Below are 17,407 nucleotides of genomic sequence, written 5' to 3'. Positions count from 1 at the left end.
CATATACCCTCAGATCTCTCTGCTCCTGTACCCTTTTCGAATTGTGCCCTCTAATTTAAATTGCCTCGCCTCGTTCTTCCTACCGAAATGTATAACTTCGCATTTTTCGGCGTTCAATTTCATCTGCATAGATTTAAGGTGATTGGCATTTCACCAGCCTGCCTATATCCTCTTGAAGTCTATCACTATCCACCTCACTGTTCGCTACACTTCCAAGTTTCGTTTCATCTGCAAATTTTGAAATTGTGCCCTGTACACCCAAGTCCAAGTCATTATTATATATCAAGAAAAGCAGTGGTCCCAGCAGCGACCCCTGGAGAACACTACTGTACACCACCCTCCAGTTCGAAAAACAACCGTTCACCACTACTCTCTGTTTCCTGTCACTTAGACAATTCTGTATTCATGTTGCTACTGCCCCCTTTATTCCATGGGCCGCAATGTTGATGACAAGCCTACCATGCGATACTTTATCAAACGCCATTTGAAAGTCCAAATACACCACCTCAAATGCATTGCCCTCATCTACCCTCTCTGTGAACTCATCAAAAACTCTGTCAGATCAGTTAAACACGATTTGCCTTTAACAAATCCGTGCTGGCTTTCCCTAATCAATCCACTCTTTCAAGTGACTGCTAATTCTGTCTCGGATTATCATTTCTAAATGTTTCTCCACCACCAACTTTAAACTGACTGGACTATAGTTGCTGGGTTTATCCTTACCCCCTTTTTTGAACAAGGGTGTAATATTTCCAATTCTCCAGTCCTCTGGCCCCGTATCGACGGATGTTTGGAAGATTATGGCCAGTACCTCCACAATTTCCACCCTTACTTCCCTCAGCAACTTAGGATGCATCACATCCGGACTGAGTGACTTATCCACTTTAAGTACAGCAAGCCTTTCTAGTATCTCTTCTTTATCAATGTTTAGCCCATCCAGTATCTCAACTATATCTTCCTTTACGGAGACTCTAGCAGCATCTTCTTCCTTCGTAAAGTCAGATGTAAAGCACTCATTTATTACCTCGGCCATCCCCTCTGCCTCCATTAGTGGATCTCTTTTATGGTCCCTAATCGGCCCACTCCTCCTCTTACGATCCGTTTACTTTTTACATGCTTGTAGAAGACGTTTGGATTCCCTTTTCTGTTGGCCGCAGTCGGAGCGGGGCGTTATTGTATAGAACGTCTGCTACGAGCAGGCGGCCACCCACCACCTCTTTAACCTCGGGGATGGTGAATTGGTCTCCTCCCAACAGAATGCCCAGGCCCGAGGAATGACTATCGTTGATTGCCGACCAGTTCGATTGCTACTGGGTCCACATGCGTGACCACTGCCGATAGTTGCTGAGGTGCAGGATCCCGCACTCCTGCAGGAACAGCAGGTCCCTCTTGACCCTGGACAGGTAGTTCAGGGTCATAGCACATCGCGTAGTCGCCTTAACACTACGCTCGTTTATGCAAGCAATTTTGAAAGCCGTTTTAAAAATACAAAGGACAAACATTAACGTCTTCCAATTGCATCATTCTAGGTTCTACGTTACCGTCCATTTCCGAACCTTGGTCCTGATTCTGCATTGGTGTCGTTCCCTGGAACTTCTCGACGGTCCTTGGGATGAGGAAGGAGGCCTGTCCTCCGTTGATGGAGGATCAGCGTCTGTTCCTTCTCCAGTGGGAGTGTGAAGAGAGGCTCCTCAGTGAGAAATGTCAGCGGCCCTCCCTTCCGCTTCTCCTTGAAGGCCTGGGGCATCTTTTGCCATCCTGCGACATCCCTAAAGGTCACTTCCACGTATCTGCTCCTCGGGAAACACTCATCCATGCTTTTGTTACCTCCAGACTCGACAATGCCAATGCTCGCCTGATCGCATTCCCACCATGCAGGCACAAGATATCCGCGGCCTTGAAACCACAGGTTTCGGGAAGAACCTTCTTCACGAAGTCATTTCATTGCCATGGCGAGGTTCCTTCACCCCCCCTCGCAGTCAGCCTGACGGTATTTCATACCCTGGGACCAGGTGCTCAGGTTCCATTGTCACCACGTCCGTTGCGATTCAGTTTCCACTTCACTGGAAAAATGTGTTAGACCGGTCTCCGGCCAGCATGAGGATCCTACCTCTACATCAGCAAAAGCTAAACTGGTACTAGCTGATTCCACTTGATCTGGCGCCTTCCTCATAATGGGATCTCCCCTGTCAGGTAAGCAGTTGATATCGCACCTTTCACTACCTCAGGGCGTCCCAAAGCTCTTTACAGCCAAAGAAGTACTTTTTGACGTGCAGTCACCTCTCCTCTCGTCCATTGTCCAGCTGGATGGGACTACCCTCAACTGGTTTATTTCGTATCTATCCAGTCGTAGCCAGAGAATCACATGCAATGGCTTCTCTTCCCACTCCCCCAAGGATCTATCCTTGCCCCCCTCCTATTTCTCATCTGCATGCTGCCCCTTGGCTACATCATCCGAAAACTCGTCGGATTCCACATGTACACTGCTGGCACTCAGGTCTACCTCACCTCCAGCTCTCTCCACAGCTCCATTGCCTTTGATTCGTCACACTGCTTGTCTGATATCAATCAGTGGATGAGCAGAAATTTCCTCCAATTTAATATTGGGAAGACCAAAGCCATTATTTTCGGTGCCTGCAAAAACACCCTCCCTCTCCCTGGTTAATGTCTCAGGCTGAACCAGACTATTCGCAGCCTCGGGGTTCTTTTTGAACCTGAACTGAGCTTCCGACCCCAGATTCTCTCCATCACCAATACTGCCTACTTCCACCTCCGGAATATAGCCTGTCGCCTCCTCAGCCCATCTGCTACTGAAACCCTCATCCATGCTTTTGTTACCGCCAAACTCGACAATTCTAAGGCTCTCCTATCCCGCCCTACCAGCATTCACCCTCCATAATCTTCAGCATATCAAAACTCTGCAGCCCGTATCCTAACTCACACCAAGTTCCATTCACCAATCCTCCTGCTACTAAAGAAAGAACTCGCATTTATATAGCGCCTTTCATTACCGCAGGATGTCCCAAAGCAGTTTTGAAGTGTAGCCTCTGTTGTAATGTAGGAACCGCCGCAGCCAATTTGCTCACAGCAAGGTCCCACAAACCGCAATGGTGTATTGGGCAGATAATCTGTATTAGTGATGTTGGTTGAGGGGTAAATATTGACCAGGACACCTGGGAGAACTCCCCTCAAGTTCTTCAAAATAGTGTCATGCGATCTTTAATATCCACCTGAGATGGCAGGCGGGGCATCGTTTTAATCAGGACTGCAAGCCAAGATTTTGTGTCCCTAGACTACATCGACTGTACCTAATCAGTTCAGTGCACACTCCTACTGATGAGTTACAAAGCGACAAAAGGAGGGGAGAGCAACAGATAGCAGCATGAGTTCGGCTGAGATGGCAAATATCACATTCTCGCTGGAGGGAAGCACCAGTAAATATAAAATAATTGACGTATAAATATTGCTACTATTGAGCTGTAGAAACACGAACCACTCAGAATGCGTTTCCTTCTTCCACTTCTCACACACTGAGAGAAGAGAACGGTCATCAATGGCCACAAGCGCTGGTATAAAGCAACACTTGCAACCCGCTTCACGCTCAGAAGGAAAAGCTACATCTCCTCCTCATGGTTTGTGAGACCAAACACTTCAGAACACATTTCTCAAGTTCAAAAACTATAGAAATGATCCCTAAAAGTATAGTCTTACTGAAAGGATGCCGCAACACTGCTTTCCACCCTCAGCGAGCCCCCTTTAACATAGGCTGAGCGCGGACCAATTCTTCGACCATTCATTGCACCCGGTAGGGTATCGAATAAAAACGCAATTAATCACCGCTTCACCCTTTGTAAATTTATAATTCTGGGAAAAAGAAAGAGCGTACAACCAGTACCCAGTAGGCACTAATTTGCATAATGTAGATACCAGTCTCCAGCAACTGTCCTGATCATAAGAAAATAAGAATGTAAGAAATAGGAGCAGGAGTCGGCCATACAGCCCCTTGAGACGGCTCCGCCCTTCAATCAGATCATGGCTGATCTTCAACCTCAACACCACTTTCCTGCCCGATCCCCATATCCCTTGATTCCATCTAGAAGGACAAGAGCAGCAGGTACATGAAAACAACACCACTTGCACGTTCCCCTCCAAGTCAAACACCATCCCGACTTGGAAATATATCGGCCGTTCCTTCATCGTCGCTGGGTCAAAATCCTGGAACTCCCTTCCGAACAGCACTGTGGGAGAACCTTCACCACACGGACTGCAGCTGTTCAAGAAGGCGGCTCACCACCACCTTCTCAAGGGCAATTAGGGATGGCCAATAAATGCTGGCCTCGCCAGCGACGCCCACATCCCATGAACGAATAAAAAAAATCCAAAAGTCTATCCATCTCAGCCTTGAACAGACACTACGACTGAGCATCCACAGCCCTCTGGAGTAGAGAATTCCAAAAATTCACCACCCTCTGAGTGAAGAAATTCTTCCTCATCTCAGTCTTAAATGGCCGACCCATTATCCTGAAACGATGCCCCCTATCTAAACTGTCCAGCCAGGAGAAACAATCTCTCAGCATCAACCCTGTCAAGACCCGATGATGCACACAGTGGGTGGATGACCCAGCACTGTGATCATTGATTCACACAGTGAGTGGGTCACCCAGCACTGTGATCATTGATTCACACAGTGGGTGGGTGACCCAGCACTGTGATCATTGATTCACACAGTGAGTGGGTCACCCAGCACTGCAATCATTGATTCACACAGTGGGTGGGTGACCCAGCACTGTTATCATTGATTCACACAGTGGGAGGGTGACCCAGCACTGTGATCATTGATTCACAAAGTGAGTGAGTGACCCAGCACTGTGATCATTGATTCACACAGTGGGTGGGTGACCCAGCACTATGATCACTGATTCACACAGAGGGTGGGTGACCCAGCACTGTGATCATTGATTCACACAGTGGGTGGGTGAACCAACACTGTGATCATTGATTCTCACAGTAGGTGGGTGACCCAGCACTGTGATCATTGATTCACACAGTGAGTGGGTGACCCAGCACTGTGATCATTGATTCACACAGTGAGTGGGTGACCCAGCACTGTGATCATTGATTCACACATAGGGTGGGTGACCCAGCACTGTGATCATTGATTCACACAGTGAGTGGATGACCCAGCACTGTGATCATTGATTCACACAGAATCTTCAGCCAGAAGTGCCGAGTGGATAATCCATCTCAGCCTCCTCCCGATATCCCCACCATCACAGAAGCCAGTCTTCAGCCAATTCGATTCACTCCACGTGATATCAAGAAACGGCTGAGTGCACTGGATACAGCAAAGGCTATGGGCCCCGACAAACATCCCAGCTGTAGGGCTGAAGACTTGTGCTCCAGAACTATCTGCGCCTCTAGCCAAGCTGTTCCAGCACAGCGACAACACTGGCATCCACCCGACAATGTGGAAAATTGCCCAGGTATGTCCTCTCCACAAAAAGCAGGACAAATCCAATCCGGCCAATTACCGCCCTATCAGTCTACTCTGAATCATCAGCAAAGTGATGGAAGGTGTCGTCGACAGTGCTATCAAGCGGCACTTACTCACCAATAACCTGCTCACCGATGCTCAGTTTGGGTTCCGCCAGGACCACTCGGCTCCAGACCTCATTACAGCCTTGGTCCAAACATGGACAAAAGAGCTGAATTCCAGAGGTGAGGTTAGAGTGACTGCCCTTGACATCAAGGCAGCATTTGACCGAGTGTGGCACCAAGGAGCCCTAGTAAAATTGAAGTCAATGGGAATCAGGGGGAAAACTCTCCAGTGGCTGGAGTCATACCTGGCACAAAGGAAGATGGTAGTGGTTGTTGGAGGCCAGTCATCTCAGCCGCAGGGCATTGCTGCAGGAGTTCCTCAGGGCAGTGTCCTTGGCCCAACCATCTTCAGCTGCTTCATCAATGACCTTCCCTCCATCATAAGGTCAGAAATGGTGATGTTCGCTGATGACTGCGCAGTGTTCAGTTCCATTCGCAACCCCTCAGATAATGAAGCAGTCCGAGCCTGTATGCAGCAAGACCTGGACAACATCCAGGCTTGGGCTCATAAGTGGCAAGTAACATTCGCGCCAGATAAGTGCCAGGCAATGACCATGTCCAACAAGAGAGAGTCTAACCACCTCCCCTTGACATTCAACGGCATTACCATCGCCGAATCCCCCACCATCAACATCCTGGGGGTCACCATTGACCAGAAACTTAACTGGACCAGCCATATAAATACTGTGGCTACGAGAGCAGGTCAGAGGCTGGGTATTCTGCGGCGAGTGACTCACCTCCTGACTCCCCAAAGCCTTTCCACCATCTACAAGTCACAAGTCAGGAGTGTGATGGAATGCTCTCCACTTGCCTGGATGAGTGCAGCTCCAACAACACTCAAGAAGCTCGACACCATCCAAGATAAAGCAGCCCGCTTGATTGGCACCCCATCCACCACCCTAAACATTCACTCCATTCACCACCGGCGCACTGTGGCTGCAGTGTGCACCATCCACAGGATGCACTGCAGCAACTCGCCAAGGCTTCTTCGACAGCACCTCCCAAACCCGCGACCTCTACCACCTAGAAGAACAAGGGCAGCAGGCGCATGGGAACAACACCACCTGCACGTTCCCCTCCAAGTCACACACCATCCCGACTTGGAAATATATCGCCGTTCCTTCATTGTCGCTGGGTCAAAATCCTGGAACTCCCTTCCTAACAGCACTGTGGGAGAACCGTCACCACACGGACTGCAGCGGTTCAAGAAGGCGGCTCACCACCACCTTCTCGAGGGCAATTCGGAATGGGCAATAAATGCCGGCCTTGCCAGCGACGCCCACATCCCGTGAACGAATAAAAAAAAACACAGTGGGTGGGTGACCCAACACTGTGATCATTGATTCACAAAGTGAGTGGGTGACCCAGAACTGTGATCATTGATTCACACAGTGAGAGGGTGACCCAGCACTGTGATCATTGATTCACACAGTGAGTGGGTGACCCAGCACTGTGATCATGGATTCACACAGTGAGTGGGTGACACAGCACTGTGATCATTGATTCACACAGTGAGTGGGTGACCCAGCACTGTGAACATTGATTCACACAGTGGGTGGGTGACCCAGCACTGTGATCATTGATTCACACAGTGGGTGGGTGACCCAGCACTGTGAACATTGATTCACACAGTGGGTGGGTGACCCAGCACTTTGATCATTGATTCACACAGAGGGTGGGTGACCCAGCACTGCGATCATTGATTCACACAGAGGGTGGGTGACCCAGCACTGTGGTCATTGATACACACAGTGGGTGGGTGAGCCAGCACTGTGATCATTGATACACACAGTGGGTGGGTGACCCAGCACTGTGATCATTGACTCAGACAGTGGGTGGGTGACACAGCACTGTGGTCATTGATTCACACAGTGAGTGGGTGAGCCAGCACTGTGATCATTGATTCACACAGTGGGTGGGTGACCCAGCACTATGATCATTGACTCACACAGTGGGTGGATGAACCAGCACTGCGATCTTTGATTCACACAGAGGGTGGGTGACCCAACACTGTGAACATCGATTCACACAGTGGGTGGGTGACCCAGCATTGTGATGATTGATTCACACAGTGAGTGGGTGAACCAGCACTATGATCACTGATTCACACAGAGGGTGGGTGACCCAGCACTGTGATCATTGATTCACACAGTGAGTGGGTCTCCCAGCACTGTGATCATTGATTCACACAGTGAGTGGGTGACCCAGCACTGTGATCATTGATTCACACAGTGAGTGGGTGACCCAGCACTGTGATCATTGATTCACACAGTGAGTGGGTGACCCAGCACTGTGATCATTGATTCACACAGTGGGTGGGTGAACCAGCACTGTGGTCATTGATACACACAGTGGGTGGGTGAGCCAGCACTGTGATCATTGATACACACAGTGGGTGGGTGACCCAGCACTGTGATCATTGACTCAGACAGTGGGTGGGTGACACAGCACTGTGGTCATTGATTCACACAGTGAGTGGGTGAGCCAGCACTGTGATCATTGATTCACACAGTGGGTGGGTGACCCAGCACTATGATCATTGATTCACACAGTGGGTGGATGAACCAGCACTGCGATCTTTGATTCACACAGAGGGTGGGTGACCCAACACTGTGAACATCGATTCACACAGTGGGTGGATGAACCAGCATTGCGATCGCTGATTCACACAGTGAGTGGGTGACCCAGCACCGCGATCATTGATTCATACAGTGGGTGGGTGACCCAGCACCGCGATCATTGATTCATACAGTGGGTGGGTGACCCAGCACCGCGATCATTGATTCATACAGTGGGTGGTTGATCCAGCACCGCGATCATTGATTCATACAGTGGTTGGTTGACGCTATAATGTGATCATTGTTTCACACAGTGGGTGATGACCCAGCACTGTGATCATTGATTCACACAGTGAGTGGGTGACCCAGCACTATGATCATTGATTCACACAGTGAGTGGGTGACACAGCACTGTGATCATTGATTCATACAGTGAGTGGGTGACCCAGCACTGTGATCATTGATTCACACAGTGAGTGGGTGACACAGCACTGTGATCATTGATTCACACAGTGGGTTGGTGACCCAGCACTGTGATGATTGATTCATATAGTGAGTGGGTGACCCAGCACTGTGATCATTGATTCCCACAGTGGGTGGGTGAACCAGCACTCTGATCACTGATTCGCACAGAGGGTGGGTGACCCAGCTCTGTGATCATTGATTCACACAGTGGGTGGGTGACCCAGCACTGTGATCATTGATTCACACAGTGGGTGGGTGACCCAGCACCGCGATCATTGATTCATACAGTGGGTGGGTGACCCAGCACCGCGATCATTGATTCATACAGTGGGTGGGTGACCCAGCATGTCATGATTGATTCACAGAGAGGGTGGGTGACACAGCACTGTGATCACTGATTCGCACCGAGGGTGGGTGACCCAGCACTGTGATCATTGATTCATATAGTGAGTGGGTGACCCAGCACTGTGATCATTGATTCCCACAGTGGGTGGGTGAACCAGCACTCTGATCACTGATTCGCACAGAGGGTGGGTGACCCAGCACTGTGATCATTGATTCACACAGTGGGTGGGTGACCCAGCACTGTGATCATTGATTCACACAGTGGGTGGGTGACCCAGCACCGCGATCATTGATTCATACAGTGGGTGGGTGACCCAGCACCGCGATCATTGATTCATACATTGGGTGGGTGATCCAGCACCGCGATCATTGATTCATACAGTGGTTGGTTGACCCTATACTGTGATCATTGATTCACACAGAGGGTGGGTGACCCAACACTTTGATCATTGTTTCACACAGTGGGTGATGACCCAGCACTGTGATCATTGATTCACACAGTGAGTGGGTGACCCAGCACTATGATCATTGATTCACACAGTGAGTGGTTGACACAGCACTGTGATCATTGATTCACACAGTGAGTGGGTGACCCAGCACTGTGATCATTGATTCACACAGTGAGTGGGTGACACAGCACTGTGATCATTGATTCACACAGTGGGTGGATGACCCAGCACTGTGATGATTGATTCACACAGAGGGTGGGTGACACAGCACTGTGATCACTGATTCGCACAGAGGGTGGGTGACCCTGCACTGTGATCATTGATTCACACAGTGAGTGGGTGACCCAGCACTGTGATCATTGATTCACACAGTGGGTGGGTGAACCAGCATTCTGATCACTGATTCGCACAGAGGGTGGGTGACCCAGCACTGTGATCATTGATTCACACAGTGAGTGGGTGACCCAGCACTGTGATCATTGATTCACACAGTGGGTGGGTGAACCAGCATTCTGATCACTGATTCGCACAGAGGGTGGGTGACCCAGCACTGTGATCATTGATTTACACAGTGAGTGGGTGACCCAGCACCGCGATCATTGATTCATACAGTGGTTGGGTGACCCAGCACTGTGATCATTGATTCACACAGTGGGTGGGTGACCCAGCACTGTGATCATTGATTCAGACAGTGAGTGCTTGACACTGAAACTGTGATCATTGATTCACAGTTATGTCCTGTCCCACCGGCAGGTCAGACTCACCAGGGCTGTCAGCACAGCTGTATCGAGTCAGGGGAGAATGGCCCTGGAAATAGTTAACATTGATTTGGGACCACTAGAAGGCTCTTGTTATCAGGTCAGAACATGGGCAAGGCAATCTCCTGTGATTACCACCTACCGCCCTCCATCAGCTGATGAATCAGTCCTCCTCCATGTTGATCACCAATTGGAGGAAAGACTGAGAGTAGCAAGGGCACAGAATGTACTCTTGATGGGGGGCTTCAACGTCCATCACGTTGGGGATGAGGGGGTGGACATATGAGGAGAGGTTGAGTAGATTGGGACTCTAATCATTGGAGTTCAGAAGAATGAGAGGCGATCTTATTGAAACATATAAAATTGTGAATGGGCTTGATCGGGTGGATGCGGTAAGGATGTTCCCAAGGATGGGTGAAACTAGAACTAGGGGAACATAATCTGAGAATAAGGGGCTGCTCTTTAAAAACAGAGATGAGGAGAAACTTCTTCACTCAGAGGGTAGTAGGTCTGTGGAATGTGCTGCCCCAGGAAGCTGTGGAAGCTACATCATTAAATACATTTTGAGCAGATATAGACAGTTTCCTAGAAGTAAAGGGAATTAGGGGTTACGGGGAGCGGGCAGGAAATTGGACATGAATTTATATTTGAGGTTAGGATCAGATCAGCCATGATCTCATTGAATGGCGGAGCAGACTCGAGAGGCCGATTGGCCTACTCCTGCTCCTATTTCTTATGTTCTTATCGCCAAGTGTGGCTCAGTAGCACCACTACTGACCGAGCTGGCGGAGTCCTGAAGGGCATAGCTGCCAGAATGGACCTGCGACAGGTGGTGAGTGAACCAACACGAGGGAAAAATCTGCTTGACCTCATCATAAGACCTTAAGACCATAAGAGATAGGAGCAGGAGCAGGCCATTCTGGCCCTCGAGCCTGTTCCGCCATTGAATGAGATCATGGCTGATCTGATTTTTACCTCAACTCCACATCCCTCCTTTTCCCCATATCCTTTGACTCCCTGACAGAACAAAAATTTGTCTAACTCAGCCTTGAATGTATTCAATGGCTCAGCCTCCAACGGTTTTTGGGGTAAAGAATTCCAAAGATTCACGACCCTCTGGGAGAAGAAATTCCTCCTCATTTCCTTCTTAAACGAGCGACCTCTTATTCTTAGACTATGTCCCCTAGTTTTAGATTCCCCCATGAGGGGCAACATCCTTTCAGCATCTACCCTTTCGAGTCCCGTCAGAATCTTGTATGTTTCAATAAGATCTCCTCTCATTCTTCTAAACTCCAATGAGTATAGACCCAACTGTTCAATCTTTCCTCATAAGAGAACCCTTCCATACCCGGAATCAACCAAGTGAACCTTCTCTGAACTGCCTCCAATGCAAGTATGTCCTTCCTTAAATAAGGGCACCGGAACTGTACGCATTACTCCAGGTGTGGTCAAACCAGCACCCTGTACAGTTGTAACATGACTTCCCTGTTTTTATACTCCATCCCCCTGGAATTAAAGGCCAATAGTCCGTTTGCCTTCCGGATTACATGCTGCACCTGTATGTTGACTTTTTGTGTTTCATGTACGAGGACACCCAGATCCCTCTGTACCGCAGCATTTTGTAGTATTTCTCCATTCAAATAATATTTTGCTTTTTTATTTTTCCTCCCAAAGCGGATGACTTCACATTTTCCCATATTATATTCCATCTTCCAAAATTTTGCACTTTCGCTTAAACTGTAAATATCCATTTACAGACACTTTGTGTCCTCATCGCAACTTGCTTTTCCACCTATCTTTGCATTATCAGCAAATTTGCCCACAGGACACTCTGTTCCTTCATGCAAGTCATTGATATATATTGTAAATAGGTGAGGCTCCAGCACTGAGCCCTGCGCCACCACACTAATTACAGATTGCCATTTTGAAAATGACTCTTTTATCCCGACTCTCTGTTTTCTGTTCGTTATCCAATCCTCTATCCATGCCAGTATATTACCCCCAATACCGTGAGATCTTAGCCTGCGCAGTCATCATTTATGTGGCACCTTATCGAATGCCTTTTGGAAATCCGAATATACTGCATCCATTGGTTGCCCTTTATCCACCCTGCCCGTTACTTCCTCAAAGTAACTCTAATAAATTTGTCAGACACGATTTGCCCTTCATAAAACCATGTTGACTCTCCTTGATTGTATTTTGAGTCTCCAAATGTCCTCCTGCTACTTCCTTAATAATGGATTCTAGCATTTTCGCAATGACAGATGTTAGGCTCACTGGTCTATAGTTACCTGATCTCTGTCTCACTCCCTTCTTGAATAGGGGTGTTATGTTTGCGGTTTTCAAATCCGCTGGGACCTTTCCAGAATCTAGTGAATTCTGGAAGATTACAACCAAAGCATCTATTATCTCTGTAGCCACTTCCTTTAAGACCCTCGGATGCAAGCCATCAGGTCCAGGGGACTTGTCAGCCTTTAGACCCATTAGTTTACCAAGTACTTTTTCTCTAGTGATAGTGATTGTTTTTAGTTCCTCAATCCCCTTTGTCCCTTGGTTTTCTGCTATTATTGGTACATTATTCGTGTCTTCTACTGTGAAGACAGATACAAAATATCTGTTCAATTCCTCTGCCATTTCCTTGTTTCTATTATTATTTCCCCAGTCTCATCCTCCAAGGGACCAATGTTTACTTCAGCTACCCTTTTCCTTTTTGTAAACTTGTAGAAGCTTTTACTGTCAGTTTGTAATATTTCTTGCTAGTTTACTCTCATGATTTATTTTCTCCCTCTTTATTATTCTCTTAGTCATCCTTTGCTGGTTTTTAAAGTTTTCCCAATCTTTGGTCTTACCAGTAATCTTTGCCATGTTGTATGCTTTTTCTTTTAACCTGGTTCCATCCTCGACTTCCTTAGTTTGCCATGGTTGGTTCATCCTTTTTGTGGCATCTTTCCTCCTCACAGGGATATATTTTTGTTGCGTGTCATGAAATATATTTTTCAATGTTTGCCACTGCTTATCCACCATCGCACCACTAATCTGTTTACCCAGTCCACTTTAGCCAATTCCGCCCTCATTCCTTTATAATTGCCCATATTTAAGTTTAATATAGTAGTTTCAGACCCAAAATCCTCGCTCTCAAACTGGATGTGAAATTCTATCATGTTATGATCACTGCTTCCCAAGGGATCCTTTACTTTGAGATCATTAATTAAACCTGTTTCGTTCCCCATTACCAGATCCAAAATGGCCCGTTCCCTTGTTGGTTCCCGACGTATTGATCTAACAAACAGTCCCTAATACACTCGATGAACTGTGATCACACGGTGTGACCTATCCAGTAAAAGGGGCCTCACCCTGTTATCTCAAGGTGGGGGCGGGAGGGGGCTGATTTGACCTCAAGCATCATCTTATGGTCCAGAGTCCGCTCTGTGGAGCAGGACCAGAAGATATGAACTGAGTCCACACCACATTGTATTGTACAGAATGTATATTAAGATAGGTACTATGTCCACCCCACCTTTCTATTGTACAGAATGTATATTAAGATATGTACTGTGTTTTGCATTGAATTAATGGGATCATAGTGTGCGCGAACTATTTTGTATTGTTTTGAACTGTAATTGCGACTTTTAATCTGAACTGTGTGTATCCTTAAATATTATGAAATAAAGTATATTTTGAAATTTTAAAAAGGTTGCTGCTCAAAGGCGCTGCCTGCTGGTGAGCAGAGACAAATGCTCGAGGGAAACAGCGGTGTTCGGGCAGACACAGAAAGCTTTAAGGTTTGAGAAAGGAAAAGAGGTGTCAACATGTTGAGCTGTCGGCTGCCTGGAAAGTGAAAAGAGCGGCCTTGAGCTAACTCCTGCTTAATCCAAAAGTGCACTCGCTCCTTCAAACTGGAATTGAAACAGTGATATAAGAATGATTTTGCTTTGATGTTAATTAATTATACTCTCCTCGACTAGCTGAGCTAAAGAAGGGAAGCAGCGAAAAATCCTTCTCTTTGGTGATTGTTCATCGTGCACCTTTTGACACTCCCGGACTCGAGGAGTCGCGTGTGCATGACTGAGACTGACTCGGTTCCGGATTATATCACAGCACTGTGGGAGTGTGAGGTGCTACTTACTCTGCGCACGCTGGAGCAATGGATAATATGTCCAGATGATTGTCCGATCGAATCCTATCTGCCTGGATGGCTTTTGCAAACTGCCCATTATTTTTTGACTTTCGAGAGCTTGCAAACTGTCTTCCTTGGTAGTGCTGACTGGCGGCTTCCATCGTGAGCGCATTCTGAACACAGCAATTAGTGCATCGGTTTCATTAACCTGAATGGTCCAGAATTCAATCCTCAGAGAAAAACATCAGCATTTGTGGATCTTTTTCCATCTTTGCTGAGCACCAAAATCATGAACTTTTGCTCATTGCAGCACACCAAATGATTTGCTGCCCCTTGACCTCTGTATTGAAGTTTAGGATTTCCGTGGGTTATGGGCTCACTGACAACTGACATCATTTTTGTTTCTGGAAAATTGCCCTCAGGTTAAAAAAAAGTGGAGAAGGCGGGTGTCGATCCTGCTACTTCTCATATGCTAAGCGAGCGCTCGACCATTTGAGCTGATCCCCCAGTTATTTTTAGTAAATTTCCCTTCACAGTAGCCGCTTCACACTTACCTCCAATTGCAGAGAAATCTTGCCTTGCATTGGACCCCTCCTTGAATATATTCAATACTTTCTCCAATCGGCGGTATCGAGCATCATCAAATGAGCAACAGAAGAACGGGAAGCCACAGTAATCGTGAATGATGCTGAGAAGAGCCCGAGCCTGCGGAAGGCAGATGAGGTCACAGGAAAGGAATAGCGGCCTCGAGATAGAGGGAGCAGCGGGAGTCCTGTCTGACTGATGGAAGGCATTTTTGCCTGAACGTGAGTGCGGTTTGACGTGTTGTTGCTCAAAGGCACTCCCTGCTGGAGAGCAGAGGCAAATGCTTGAAAAAACAGCTGAGCGAGGGCAGACACAGAATGCTTTCAGGTCTGAGAAAGGAAACTCATGATCTCCTGTGCCTCAGCGCCAAAATGTTAAGCTCTAGGCTGCCTATAAAGTTAAGAAAGCGGCCTTGAGCTAATTGCTGCTTACTCAAAAAGCACACTCATTTCTTGGAGCCAGAATGAAACCAGCAACCTAAGGATGACTTTGCTTTGTTTTTGACTACAGTCCTCTGCATTACCAGTTGAGCGATCGAAGGGAAGCAGCAAAGATTGCTCTCTTTGGTGATTGTTCACTCTGCACCTTTTGACACCAAACAGTGGGACCTTTGCTGCTTCCCTTCGATCGCTCAGCTGGTCGAGCGGAGAACTGTTGTAAAATAACAGATCAAAATCATCCTTAGGTTGCTTGTTTGAAGTAGCGAACGTGCTTTTGGAGTAAGCAGCAATTAACTCAAGGCCGTTCTCTTTACTTTACAGGCAGCCGACGGCTTAACATGTTGGCGCTGAGGCACAGGAGACCTCATTTCCTCCCTCAAACCTGAAAGCTTTCTGTGTCTGCCCGAACACGGCTGTTTTGCTCCAGCATTTGCCTCTGTTCACCGGCAGGGAGTGCCTTTGAGTAACAACACTTCAAACCGCTTTCAGGCAAAATAGTCTTCTATCCGTCAGTCAGACAGACAGACAGGGCTCTCGCTGTTCCCTCAAGCTCGGGCGCCTGTTTCTTTCCTGTGACCTTGTCTGCCTTCCGCAGGCTCGGGCTCTTCTCAGCATCATTCACGATTACTGGGGCTTCCCGTTCTGCTGTTGCTCACTTGCTGATGTTCGATACAGCCGATTGGAGCAAAGTATTGATTGTATTCAGGGAGGGGGCCAACCCAAGGCAAGATTTCTCTGCTGGTCGTGGAGCTGCTTGGAGGCGAGTGCGAAGCAGCTACTGTGAAGGGCAATTTACAAGAAACAACTTCAAATATGGAATAAAGGGGGCCGTAGCAACATGTATGCAGAATTGACTAAGGGACAGGAAACAGAGAGTAGTGGTGAACGGTTGGTTTTCCGACAGGTGGGAGGTATACAGTGGTGTTCCCCAGGGGTTGGTCCTGGGACCATTGCTTTCCTTGATATGCATTAATGACTTGGACTTGGGTGTATAGAGCATAATTTTCAGATTTGCAGATGACACAATACTTGGAAGAATAGTAAACAATGAGGAAGATGGTGATAGAATTCAAGAGGATATAGACACGTTGGTGGCATGGGCGGACATGCGGCAGATGAAAATTAATGCAGAAAAATGCAAAGTGATGCATTTCAGTAGGAATAACAAGGAGAGGCAATATAAATTGGAGGGCACAAATCTAAAAGGGGTACAGGAACAGAGAGATTTGGGGGTGTATGTGCACAAATCATTGAAGGTGGCAGGGCAGGTTGAAAAAGTGGTTAAAAAGCACACAGGATCTTGGGCTTTATAAATAGACTACAAAAGTATGGAAGTCATGATGAACCTTTATAAAACACCAGTTTGGCCACAACTGCAGAATTGTGTCCAGTTCTGGGCACCGCACTTTAGGAAAGATGTGAAGGTCTTGGAGACGGTCCAGAAGAGATTTACTAGAAGTATTCCAGAGGTGAGGGACTTTAGTTACGTGGGTAGACTGGAGAAGTTGGGGTTGCTCTCCTTGGAAAAGAGACGGTTGCGAGCAGATTTGATAGATGTCTTCAAAATCACGAAAGGCCCATTTAGAATAGATAGAGAGAAACCGTTCCCATTGGCGAAAGGATGAAGGACCAGACGTCATAGATTTAAGATGATTGGTGAAAGAACCAAAAGGTGACATGAGGAAAAACGTTTTTACACAGCGAGTGGTTAGGAACTGGAATGCACTGCCCGAGGGGATGATTCACCATGGAAAGGAAAAAAATGGAAGGGCTACAGGGATGGGGCGGGGGAGTGGGACGAGCTGGATTGCTCTTGAATAAAGCCAGCGTGGACTCGCTGGGTCGAATGGCCTCCTTCCGTGCTGTAACCTTTCTATGATTCTGGTCGAGTGCTCGCTGAGTATGTGATAGATCGCAAGATCGATTCTTGCATTCTCCGCTCACCTTTTGACTTGGGTCAATTGTACAGAAACAAAAGTGTCGCCAAAATACAGCGAGCCCATGGTCCATGTACTTCTTAAACTTCACTGCGTGCTACGGTACAGAGGTCAAGGGGCAGGAAATATTTTGGTGTGCTGCAGGAAGCAAACAT

General features: G+C 47.5%; 1 non-coding gene across 1 annotated transcript; it reads right to left on the bottom strand.

The window, feature by feature from the left end:
* Positions 1-3,491: 3,491 nt before the first annotated feature.
* On the bottom strand, positions 3,492-3,709 carry LOC137314039 (small nucleolar RNA U3). The gene has a single exon (XR_010961176.1). It is a non-coding gene; the product is annotated as a small nucleolar RNA U3 (small nucleolar RNA).
* Between the last annotated feature and the right edge of the window lie 13,698 nt (positions 3,710-17,407).

Source organism: Heptranchias perlo, unplaced genomic scaffold (genome assembly GCF_035084215.1).
Source record: "Heptranchias perlo isolate sHepPer1 unplaced genomic scaffold, sHepPer1.hap1 HAP1_SCAFFOLD_50, whole genome shotgun sequence".
In the NCBI taxonomy this organism is placed as follows: Eukaryota; Metazoa; Chordata; class Chondrichthyes; order Hexanchiformes; family Hexanchidae; genus Heptranchias; species Heptranchias perlo.
Note: the sequence above shows the minus strand (reverse complement) of the source record. Positions and strands in the feature narration are given on the sequence as shown.